A 12778-nucleotide genomic window follows, 5' to 3' on the forward strand; every position below is an offset into this window, starting at 1 on the left:
TGGCGGGGCCGATGATCTCAGCCTATGATAATGACCAGCATTAGCTAGCGATGGCTATCAGTGACTGCTGACATACTGCAGGCGATGAAGCAGTGCTGCACGGTTCCGGCAGCCAACGGTTCGGCCGAACAATGGCTGAGGTTAAAGGGAATGGTCTACATTTGGAGACTTGGGGGCAAGCATCAGATGTGATAAAGTAAGCTCACTTATAACTATTGGCATACTTTTAAGTGAAAAAGACTGCTCTAGACGACAAAGTTTCTCTTTTTCGTGAATATGGCCCTCAATACGTCATCGTTTGATAGGGTCATCGTACCTTACACAGCATTGATAAAGAGACAGTTGACGGCCGCTATGTCTGGAAATCGTGTTCACGAGCGCCACATATGAATGACTCGAGAAATTGTTTTGGGGTTTGATCGCCGCATGTTCATCGAAATGACAGGAGTGGAATAACGTTATTATGGCGTCATGGATGGTTAAAGACATAGCGATATCCGGCCAACAAAGGGCCACAAGGGCCTACCGAGGTTGACCCGCCTCAGGTTCCGTACACCTCCTCGAAACCAATCGCCTCGCCTACATAAATTTAGTTATAAATGATATTTTTAGACCGATATGACTTTTCCAAACGCTTTTTGAATGTTGCTTGGGAGGGACTTTCTATAACTTTGTTTTTCATCCCATTCCAATGGTTAATACCCTTTGACTAAATGACATCTACCTCTTCATAGTTCTACTCCTACCTTTTGCTGAATGAAACTGGTTTCCGCTATGTCTCGGCCTAATTTCCAGTGCTCCTTGTAGATCTTCCATGCAAATCCTTTTCATAATCTTGCATACCTCTATCAGATCCCCTCTAAGTCTGCGATATTTCAGTGAATACAGATCCAAGGCACTAAGCCTGTGCTTATCTTCTATGTCGCCAATCCTATTTATCATCCTAGTTGTTTTTCGCTGTACTCTTTCCAGTCTGTCCATGTCTTTTTGAAGCACGAGGACCAAGCCTGTACACAATACTCTAATTGTAGTCTGACATAAGCCAAGTACAACTTTTTGACAACATTCATGGAGAAGCCATGGAGAAGCCCGGTTCACTACTTTATGCAAGCCAAGTTGAATTTGGTTCATCCGATCAGTATTCTTTGACAGCCTTACCAACTTGATATCGTCAGCAAAGTTTAGCACCTTACTCCCTAATCCTATCCTAATATTATGTGCAAAAATAATAAAGACCAAAGGGCTCAACGCCAACTCATGTGAAACCTCACTGTCTACTAGCTCCCACTGAGGTTTTGTACCATTGAACATTACATTATGCTTCCCATTTAGCAGCCAGGCCCCTACCTAGCCAAAACATTTTCCCCTCAATGTCATGCAATTTTAACTGATATAGCAGACGGTGTGGCACCATATCAAATGCCTCACTGAAATCTAGAAAGATAACATCCAAACTGTTGTTTTTATCTATTTGACCGGTAACATGCTCCATAAACTCTAGAATATTTATTAAACACGACCTGGCAGAAAGAAAGCTTTACTGACTTCTATTTATCAACTGATGCATTTTAAGTGTGACTGAATGCAGCCTTCATGAATTTCATTAAGAACTTACAAACTAGTGAGGTTAGACTCACAGACCTGTAGTTACTGACACTTTTTTGTCCCTTTCTTGAAAATCGATGCTGCAGCGATTGGTTGGGTGACCTGCAAAAGTCCCATCGAAGGAGTCTGCACATCGTTCTGGCGTGTAGTCCAGAACCTAAAAAGCTTTGGATTTTAAAAAGGCGGGGCTATGAACTGCACCGAATGATCTTCAAGATGGCTGCCTCAGTTCAAAATCCCATACAAATGTGGAGCACCCCATTTAATCAACAATGTTATGACACCGAGCAGCCAGCACCGCCGTAATACAGTCGTGCATAGGTCACTATAATAAAACAAAATGCGCCGCAACTTTTATGATATTTTTCACTTCACTTAATCCATGTTGTATACACCCAGTGCACGAAATTTGCGATAGAAAGTGAACCGTCCAAATATGTTCACCATGTTTCATTTCGCATCTGCACAATGGTGACAAAATGCATCCGATCATGTGAAAGTTAGGTGGTTATTGGCGACATTTTTACAAATCATATTTGCTTCATTTCGCTAACCAAGGAAACCTGCCGCGCCGCGCCGGGCTGGAACTGAATCACGAGGTGGAGTTGCCTTGGTTGTCTCAATCAGATACTGGAGGGTGAGGGTGCATGAGCATCAGGTTGTTTATCACGCTTCATGAACGAGCAACTGCATTCGACTTGCAGCTGAGCATAGCATTTTGAAATAAAATCACGACAGATGTTGCTCATTAGCTCAAATGGTGGCTGTCAATTACACGTAGACCACCTATAGACCACTACCACGAGTTACGTTATCAGGAAATCCATGGATCCATCCCTAGACAACATTCCAACTCTAGTCCCATGACTTGATATGGAAACAGCCGAGGTAAGTCTCGCGTCTGTCCCCAGACTCGTCGGGGGGGGGGGGGGGGGGATTGGCCGTCACCGCAGCCGACCGCCACCGTTGAGGTATGGACATCTGCCGACTCAGCCGGCGCGTACGCGAGGCGCTGGTGTTGCTACGGTGGGGTTCGTACAGTAGATAGGACATCTTCAGCGTATTTCACACCGCTGTGAGTTGCCACCGACCGCATGGGGCAACCGTTTGTTGGGAATTCCACGCTCCACCAATCTGCGAGGGTGCATGGACGTCACGACTGTCAGCGGTAATTTGCGTTAGAACAGGGGCGACATAAAAGTGTGTGTGGGGGGGGGGGGGGGGGAAGAGCCGGCCGCTGGTCGGCGTCTAGATAAATTTAGCGTTAACTCTACGGCGTTGCATGACAAGAACCAATGTAAAAGGCACGTTGCCGCTTGGAACTGTTCGAGGCACACACCGTCACTGCGGCAAACAGCCTGCTGGCAGCCGGTGTCTCGAGGAACAGCCGTCTGGTCTGGTGACTGACCCAGCGACCTCGTTACTGACTGCCGTCATCGGGGTTCTGCCAGCCCCTGACGGTGCCACTCTCACCACAACGGTGCAGGCGCTCTCTCGCCTCCGTCACGTCCGGCCTCCTCTTCCCTGTCCCCGTTCGCTGAGTGACGGAAGTCCCGTGCGCGTCGCGGAGGCTCCACATGTGGATGCCATAAGACGCTGCGCGTGTGAGGTAGCGGTGCACGCAAAGGTAACGCCAGCTATGGCACTTGTCGCGAGGCATGGTGAGTTCGTATACGTGTTACCTTGAATGACGTCAAAAATAAGGGTTATCGCGTTCCCGCGTTAACATTTGGAGTGACGCGGAGTTAACACTTCTTTTAGAGATAACGACGCCTGGAGAAAGGCTGGCAGCGTTGATCAATACTTAAAAATGCTTCAGAAATCATGCCGGAAAATATATTAGCTATGTATCCCACCGCCACACAACAACCCTAAGCTGTGATGGGTTTTGGAGAGGCTTGTGTGGGCCGTAAACTGTTAGCCCCATGCTAGGCGTGTCTCCACGCGACCTCATGCTGACCGTCCATGTACTGCCTAATGCTGGCTGTGCCCCTGTACCGCTCAATGCTGTCTGTGCCCCTGTATCACCCAATGCTGGCTCTGCCCTTGTACCGCCTCATGCTGCTTGTGACTCTGTACCGCCTCATGCTGGCTGTGACCCTGTACCATCCCATGCTGGCTGCGACACTGTACCACTCCATGTGGCTGGCTGCGTGGCCGGTTGGACAGTGGTCATGTACTGCCTGATGTTGGTCTTGTCCATGCTCTGTCCCTTGCTGATTGTGCTTGTGTTCACTAGCTGCAGTACACAGGAGGTCGGAGGCTGGTCGGGCGGAGCTAGCGCGGGGATGTAGCCAAGGGGGCCCATAAAGTACATGACCCCCCCCCCCCCTGAGTCAACAGGTTAACACTCGGTCCACATTCACTGGTGTTCTGCGAAAATTGACATCCCAAGCAGGGCAGAATCCTGGCCACGTGGCTGGGGACATTGGAAGGGATGACCGCTAGGGCAGTCAATTGAGACAGAACAGCCCTAACCAGTATTCACGGGAAACAAATGCAGCGTACAGGACGTCCTCAATTTTGTCCTTATGGTGTTTGCATCACTTTCACACCGTGCTCTAATCATGCACCATGTTCACGTTCTATAGCTTTCTTTTCTTCGTCGCTATCCTGCCATGCTAATGGATTTCAGGTTATCCTGACATTCACGCTGCAGGGCAGTAATCATTATGTGCATAAAAGCACCACGTAAGAGTAAGTTACATAGTTTGATAAGATAACAATGTACAGTGACGTCCACTCACCTGAGCTATAAATGCCGCTTGGGAACAATGTAAAGCATCTGAGTGACGCACAAGGTGCTGCGGATAAACGTTCCACGCACTGACCGTCCTGTACAAAAACGCTCTTTTTGAACACGCCAGCTTGTAGCCATGAAGCTACAAAGCGCCACGCTGTTTTGCGACGACTCCAGGACGCAAGATGCCAGCGGTTCTTGCACCGTTGGCCGCCGTAACCTCGTGTAAATGGGCAGTGTGGTTGAGTTTCCGGTAACCAATGACGTCACGCGCCAGAACGACTGATTGACGTTTGTACCCTACCGAGTTGCTGCCGTGTTTGGCTTGCCATGACTGAACAGAGCGACGCGCGGAGAAACGTTGGCATTCCGACGACGAGGTGCTTCAGAGCCAAAATAGTGTCGCCATTTTCGCGAAGGCCGTGATCAAATAGTGTTTTCCGTGCCATTTATATCATGTCTATCTCAGTTCCAGCCTGGGGATCAGTATACCCAGCGTTTCCATGAACGTCAAAGGATGCAAAGTCTAGGCTGGTAGCCTTCATGCTGGACTTCGTCATGCCCCCCCCTTTCCGGCAGTTTGGTACCGACTACGATGAGACGCAAGATACATGATGCGATATATCATATATATATATATATATATATATATATATATATATATCAAGGGATTTTCAGTGTGGCCTTTGAGAATGTTATGCTTTCTGCGCCAGGGAAAGCTTTGTCCAGGGTTCACTCGTCATGTGCGTATTACAAAAGACGGCTGTGGGGAGGAAGATGGAAAGATGCTTTCGGAAGATCTTAAACAGCAATGGGTCAGACAGTGAGTCTAAGGACACTGTATGCTGCCTGCAAGTAGTGTTTGCTTTCAATCCCGCATTCTCTTTTGCGGTAAGTAGCTGTTGATCCAATGAAACTAAATCCTGTGTCAACCCAACTTATCTAAGTAGACGCCACTTCAGGCCCTCTAACGCCCTGATATGGTTAATGGTTGTCCATAACTATGCGCTTGTGAGACTCTGTGGGAAATTGAAAGGCATTGGTAACATCTTACAAGGTCCCGAACAGTGAGTAACGAACATTTTCCCACCCAACTCTGGGTACGTGGCGTCAACCTTCGCCAACACCGCTATATGAACGCGGCGTGATTCCCTCCGGAAGTCCTGGCCGCATTTATGTCGCGGATCAGTGGTGTCAGACTTAGAGCTCAGCCGAAACTTGCTCTTCCATTTGGGACGGAATTGATTTTGTGACCAGAACTTTTGTGAAGTCGATCTTTGTTGCAGGAGCTATTAATTCATATGTCCACTTAGGACCAATGCAAGACTGCTTATCCACATGTACATCTCTACCTTTGGCGGGTTTGCGTGCGCCGTTGCCTGGGAGTCCAAGCATGTGACCGCTGGCGGAAGGCATAGGGACCTGACCAGCGTGGGAATCGTGTTGGACCAGGAACTCATGTAGAACAGACCACCTTCTTATCAAAAGATGGATAACATACCGGTTCTGAGCGCTGTCAATGCAACGCACTATCAGACTGCACTATCAGACTGATCTTAAAACATTTTTAGAAAGCAATAATTCTGCATCACGAGAAAAGTTGCATCAAGTGAACTATGTTACGCAGCGGGCGCAAGACGCTCCACCACCAGCCACGGTGAGAGGCTGGAGCGCTCGCGATGAAAACGGGTCAGCCGACGTGCAAATGAGCCACGGTGGGAGCCTCTGCGCAGTGAACGGTGCAGGGAGCACGCGCTCTCACAGACCGGTTATGCTTGCTGTCTGCACGTATGGCGAGGAATTCTCCGGTATGGGCGCAGCCAGGCAGGTAGTTGCAAGAGGCTGTCCAGAACCGAATGTTGAAATTGACTTGCATATCCAAACTTGTCCAAGAAAAGGACAGCATCGTGTGTGATACACAGATGCATTCAAAAAATAAAGTTAAAGCCCGAGTCACAAATATTTGAATTGAGGCCTAGCCAGCTAGCCATTGCAAAAAAGCGGCGCACATCCCATGTCTGCGGTGGCGGGCAGTCAGCCTGCGGTCAGAAATAGCCCCGGTGTCGGGCACGCGGCCAAGTGGGCTGCTCGGTGACGTAACGCGTGCCACCCCCGCCCCCTCAATGGATGGACACGCGGCAGTGACGCAGAAGCATACGAGGAGTTGGGGATGTGGTCCCCACCTCACTCATTTCCATTCGACTTTGCTGCGCTGTGTTCCGTTTTCAGGGACGGGGTGGTCGCCCCCCCCCCCCCCGCAACGTGGCGGCTGCCGTCATGTCAGCTCGGTTCCGCTGGCAAGGGAGCAGTGCCACGGGGACACAGGTGTTGTGATGATACTCGCCAACGGCATTGTGAGCGCGTTGCTAATGGGGTTGACATCAAGACGCCATTAAGTAACTACGTTTTGTCTGAACGAAGGCTTATGTGAAGCTAGTAACAGCATGCATGTTCGGTAACTTATGACGAAATATCAAGTGAGATGTCCATGGTCAGGTTGATTCGTGCGTGTACTGGTAAAGAAACCATCGGAGTTGTACGCAGGACATGTAGTAAATACAGCTAGAAAACTGAGGCGGCGTCGGGCTTCTTTGGAAACAGCTTGGCAAGAAGCAGCGAGCAATAGAGCAGGCAGGGAATCGAATTGGCCGTAGTAAAATGCGGCCAGAGAACTGAGGTAGCGTCGGGCCTGTCAGGCATCAGCTTGGCAAGAAGCAGTAAGGAAGAGAGCAGGCAAGGAGTCGAGCTGGTCATCATTAGGTCACCGGCATCAAAAATGACTGCTTCGTAATCGGGGCGATTGAACAGTCCCGGTAGAGATGCCACGCAAAAGCGGAACAGCGATGTCTGGCAGCAGCCCACAGATCTTCTCGGAAGCGACAGCTGCAGAGCCCGTTGAATTGCTGTTCAAGAAGAGGCTAGAACCCATCGGGCAGTCTGTCCAGGCAATATCTGACGATTGGTTGCTGTTAGCGGCTGCCAGAGGGCCTGTAGCATGCTGCCGAGTGCTCTGGCTGACATTGCAGTCATATGGCTTGACCTGGGCGTCGTCAAGGAGACAGGCGCAGTCAGGTGCGGCGCATCGCCGTCACATCCGACTCTCGGCCAAATGAAGTAAGTGGGAGTATGTGCCGACTGGCAGACGACAGGCGTTTTTGGTGACACCCAGGCCCTGCTCCTCTCACCATCCGTGTGGTCTCGGGCTTCAGAGAACTACCGCGCGACAAATACAAAGTGGCCGATGAGCCGGATGGCTTGTTGTCAATGATGCTGAGGTCAGAAGGATGGCCGGTCTCGGCAGGCAAGGTAGTGTCTCGGAGTCAATTTAAGGTGCACCTTCATGAGCTTGATGGGGCAACGATGGGAGTGGATGAAGTAAATAATCTCGGTAGGCGCAGTATGCCGCGCTGCAGAGCCCGTTGAACTGCTCTCATGGCTGAGCCACGTTCAGGTATAGTGGTGCATCATCACGCTGGAGCGATGCAAGTATGCAGGGGTCTGAAATGAGGGTGAATCGCCTGACACTTGACCTCATTTTCTCATTTACAACAATGGCAGTGTGCCCGGGAGTGTGAACAAAGGCAGTCCCCTCGCAGGTATTACATCTTTCTGAAGAGGCCAACCGACTTTGAGCTTGCGCCGAGCTGACCAAAGTGTCGGTTGCCGCAATTATTTGGTGCAGATGTGGAGGGTGGCTTTCTTTAGAACGCTCTCAGTTGGCGAACCCATACAAACGGCTTTCAGACACCTTCCGATTGTCCGTGGTGTGGCTGCAGCAGCACCTGCCTCTTCCCCGGGCCATGTCAGGGGACAAGAACTACATTACTAAAAGCATGCCGCCGACGGACCTTCTGAGCTCCCCCCCCCCCCCCGCTTATGGTCTCGGGGACGGCGCGCGCCATGTCAGCCGGCCGCTAGCATGACATAACTGAACGCAGCCGTCAGATTGATACAACGCCACGCAGACTGAACCCCCGATAGAGGGGAGTGACAGGCTTTCGTCAAAGACGCCCTAGTGCTTCTGCCAAAATTTGCATGCACCTTGACGAAGTATGCGAGCGTGAGATGCTTTGAAACGTTACGCACGTGAATAGGCACACACGTGGCGTGAAGGCACGTACGCCTGATTATCATGAGCCACCGGGTGCGAAATGAATAGCAGGTGCTGTACTCCCACCTCATGTCACACGTACTGACTTCTTCTCGATAAGGTATTTGGCGGGTGCGGACTTGGTGGTGTGAGTTGACAGTTGGCATTGCGTCACCCATTGGTGCCGCCGTGCTCTTCAGTGCCTTTTCTCTTCAGTCGGTTGTCCACAACCATCCGTGCTGAGACCCATGGCCTGTCTCCCGGCAAGGCCTAGGCTAGAGGGAAGTCGTCACCCTCTCAATTTTTTTGAACTTATGCAGAAGTACGTATTTGTGACACGTCAATTATGACATTGGTTTGGACAAAAAGCGAACATTTGCTGAGGAAGGAGCAATTCAAAGTCAGTCAAAAGACACCCTTCACGGGTGCAACAAAAAAATCCACGCAAGTTTGAAAGCAAAATATGGCGGCCAATTTATGGCACAGTACTGACGGATACATGACATGCAATGCGCAAAATTATCAAGCATAAAGGCGAACTGCCTGAGGACCCGATACTTACTAAGCTAACAGCTGTGAAGTCCCGATAGCCAACAACAATTCTGTTTTGGTGGTTCAGGTTTTCGCCCAAGCTGCAGTAATTTAGGCAGAAGTGGCGTACACTTGCAGCGTCATGCATACTTGCAGTTTACATAGAGATTGTGTGGTTGTAGACAGCTATGAAGCAAAGGGTATTTGAAGTATTCTTGGTTTATTTACTCTTAACCTTCTTCTGCCCCTGTGGTGTGAAACACGGGCTATATGTGCTAAAGCTATAGCCATATAGCTACACGGGCTATAGCTTAATGTGCCGTAGTTGTCTTGTAATTAATATTTGCATATGATCCATCCGATAATCCAGTTTGTTATGTACTGAGAGCGCCCCACCTTTGGGCCATATTTCAAAAAACTCTTCAGTGAAACTCCAGAACTAGTTATTTAGAGTCCAAGTTATGGCAACCACCGGGCGCCCGCACCTACTGGTGCAACAAAAATACATGTGTGATTAGTCCAGCGGGCAAGAGCCTGTTAGCCAGAAGTGCACGGGTTTAACTTTGAACCAGCGCTTCATAATGGGTCATGTGATACTCCAATTACCAAAGCCAAGGTGTACCTCGGAAATAGACACTGGTAAATGTCATAGTGGAGAAACCAAAGCCATAGCCACATGAAAACATTTCTTTTGAATTCGCGAGATGATAGCCTCATGTCCGCATGTCTTTTTGTCCAAACATCGTGTGTTGCGCTTCCATAACATTTACTTCACAATCATTTCGACACATTAGTGTGTTGCAAACATTGCAGAATACACACGTTGGAAAAACAAGACAAATGCAATGTGTTAATTTTATAATGATGGGCAGGGAGTGAAAGGAGATTTCTCCGCAGGGTCGGCTACTTCGAATAACAATTCTGAGCTAATCAGAAGGATTTTGAGAAAGCTGGCAGTACTCGTCAAATGTGTGGAGTGTGATGTCACAATAAGTTCAATGTACAAAAAGGTGAGATAATCTTTTTAACTACAGTGGTTTTTGGCCAGACGAATGCGTGCATATACATTACAATATATATATATATATATATATATATATATATATATATATATATATATATATATATGTCTATGTTTGAGCCGTGTAGTGAAGCTATGTCTATTGTCACACTTAAGGGCGACAAGTAGTCATTATTGAACGCTGTAGCGACCCATGTCTCTTGTATGTATACCACTAGCCTCTTTATCATGACGTTTTTTGGGGGACGAGGCGTATAATATATCTGCTTATGGGAAATGCACTGTTTCCATCAGTAATGCATGCGTACAATGAAGAACGTATTGTGGGATTGTAGGAATGAGAGCGTAGGGCGATAACTTGCCGAATTGTGTGCGCTTTAGCAACACGTCGCAGGTTGATATCCTATGAGAATGACGGTCATGGCACATCTTTTGGGAATCAAACATAGTGTTGTTGGTGTTGTGTGGAGCCTGTTCATCATGCATATGCACATGCAATGGCCCTGACCCCCACCCCACCCCACTGTTCCACCCCCTCCCCCCGCCCACCCTCACCCCCCTTAAGTAGGCCTTGGTTGCTCTTATACTATCGGCGACGCCCGCGGCCACCGCCGCTGACTAAGGCTTCTGACGCTGTGTTCGTCAGGCTGATCTGAAGCGAGTGGGATAGCAACTCCGGGTCCCTGGGCTGAGCCGCAGCATTTCGTTAAGCTGCTGCAGCGTAAGCAGCAAACCCGAAACTGAAAATGAAATGAAAAGGCCAGCCGGTCGCACAGCGACAGGGCCTACCAGTGAAACCATAGGGCCATGGCGAGATGCTCGACGTGGGTGGCGAGATCGCGCCGCTCATGCTTGTGGGGCCATAAGCGAAGACGGAAGTCTACAGCCGGGATCTGAATATTCACGCGCCACGTAACACGCCCAGGTCCAGTAGTCAGATAATCGCTGTTTCGCAATACTCCGCGGAAACCAAGCATGCACGGGAACTAACCGCAGCGTTTCCAAGCAGAACGCTGGACACCCACCCGGCGACCTTTAGGCGTCTGGAGGTTATACAGCGTCGCCCAAGGTGCGCAGTTGGTGCGGCTCGACGCTCTACGTCCGGAACCAATATCCATGAACCGCCTGACATGCAGACCTGCTAATAAACCTACAGATCAAATGAACGGCAGGCCCATTGGTGAGACCGACGCCACTCGAGCCCTCGCCCTCGAGTGCAGACGCACTAGAGACCGTCAGAAACGTTACAGTCGTCCGAACAGCTCTTGGATAGCCTCGTGCCAGGCGCCGGGCTGATGTTCCGCTTGCGGCCGCGCTCCGCACGCTGACAAACAGGCTTTCCGTGCAAGAGCTGCCTTGTGTCACCGGTGCTATGGACGCCGCCATTTACAGCAGTGTCGCCTAAGTAGCGCCGCATCTAGAGGACGGGGACGCCGCCGTTTCAGACGCCGCTGCCGATCGCCGCCAAAGATACATTACCTGGCCGAGTGCCGTCAGCGGCCACGCCGGCAGAGGCCGCGCCACGAGAGGGGGCCGCGCCGCCTGTGTGAGCCCCTTCCCGGCGTGCGCCGTCACGCGACGCTTGCACCTTCAGACAAATCCGTGTTGTCGCCGGTGCCACATGGCAGCGCCGCTCCTGGTGCGCGAGAGGAGGTGCCGATTCGCGCTCTGCACCAACGCCATAGCAGTGGGAACCGAACACAGCGACAGGTCAGGTGACACCGTGACCCGCTCTCGCTGGGACCTGGCTTTCGGAGACCCTTTGCTCCCATCCGCTTCCTATGCGGATTGCCCACAGGCATTTGCACGTGTTGAGCACGGCCACGCCACTCCGTAACACGGTTGAGGGTCCAGCAAGCAACGAGCTCGCAGGCAGTGCTCGCCTATGGACAGTTAAAGTAACCTGCACCCTCGACACTGCCTCCGTTACGGAGAACTGAATCCAGGCGGATGACCTCCCACCACACGAGGAATCAGACGATGAAGCGAGTCATCCACCCCCCAGCCCCGTCCTACGCTCTGTGAACCGTGTGATGCATCCTTACGGAGCTCGGGTATCTCCCTTCGAAAACGTCGTGCTGGCTTCCCCCGCCTCCCATCCCACGCCGATCGCGTGACCGTTGATCGCCTCAGAGCACCAACAGTGCAGCGTTCGCCCTGTTTATCCACATGGACCTGCCCCCCGCGCATCGTCCTTGCTCGTGTTGCAGACGACCTGGCGAACCAACGATCGCTGTCCCCGTCGACGCCGCCGCGCCCGGCCCTCCGCCACCGTGGCAGACGCTCTGACCACCCTCCTGGTTTTTTCTTGTGCTGGCCCTGCTCCCGTGTATGTCGTATGATGCATTGTGCGGCAGCCCCGGAGGTGGCTTCAGGTGATGGTGAGCCGATCCCGCAGTCAGCAGCTGCACGTATTTCATCACCAATTATTGTCATGGTATAACATGAAAGGAATTACAAAGGCGCGGCAGTTATTTTTGATTTGCCAACCTTAAGAATGTGCTGTAACATACTTTGCTCAGGATATGAATTAGTTTCCAGCTTGGGGTACCAGGTAGATATTGACATGACTATATCATGTCCTTTGTCTATTGCCGGACGTATATTGTGTAATATGATTGGTTGCCTTCGCTGGATATGTGCCCGGCCCATTTCCACAACCTCCCCATTAGGCGCCTGCGTGCTGAGCATTCGCCCATGACCGCGGCGCAAAGACAAGGTTCGACGTTCAAAGCAGGCTTTCCGCATTCATGGGTGCTTTAGTTGACTAATAATAGGGCGTTTATGAATA

General features: G+C 50.6%; 1 protein-coding gene across 1 annotated transcript in view; it reads left to right on the plus strand.

The window, feature by feature from the left end:
- The window catches only part of LOC119109861 (alpha-mannosidase 2x), a 49879-nt gene that overhangs the window by 18514 nt on the left and 18587 nt on the right, over positions 1 to 12778 (plus strand). The gene's annotated exons all lie outside the window — the stretch shown is intronic.

The sequence above is a fragment of the Pollicipes pollicipes genome, unplaced genomic scaffold (assembly GCF_011947565.3).
Source record: "Pollicipes pollicipes isolate AB1234 unplaced genomic scaffold, Ppol_2.1 Scaffold_7231;HRSCAF=8579_pilon_pilon_pilon, whole genome shotgun sequence".
NCBI classification, from domain to species: domain Eukaryota; kingdom Metazoa; phylum Arthropoda; class Thecostraca; order Pollicipedomorpha; family Pollicipedidae; genus Pollicipes; species Pollicipes pollicipes.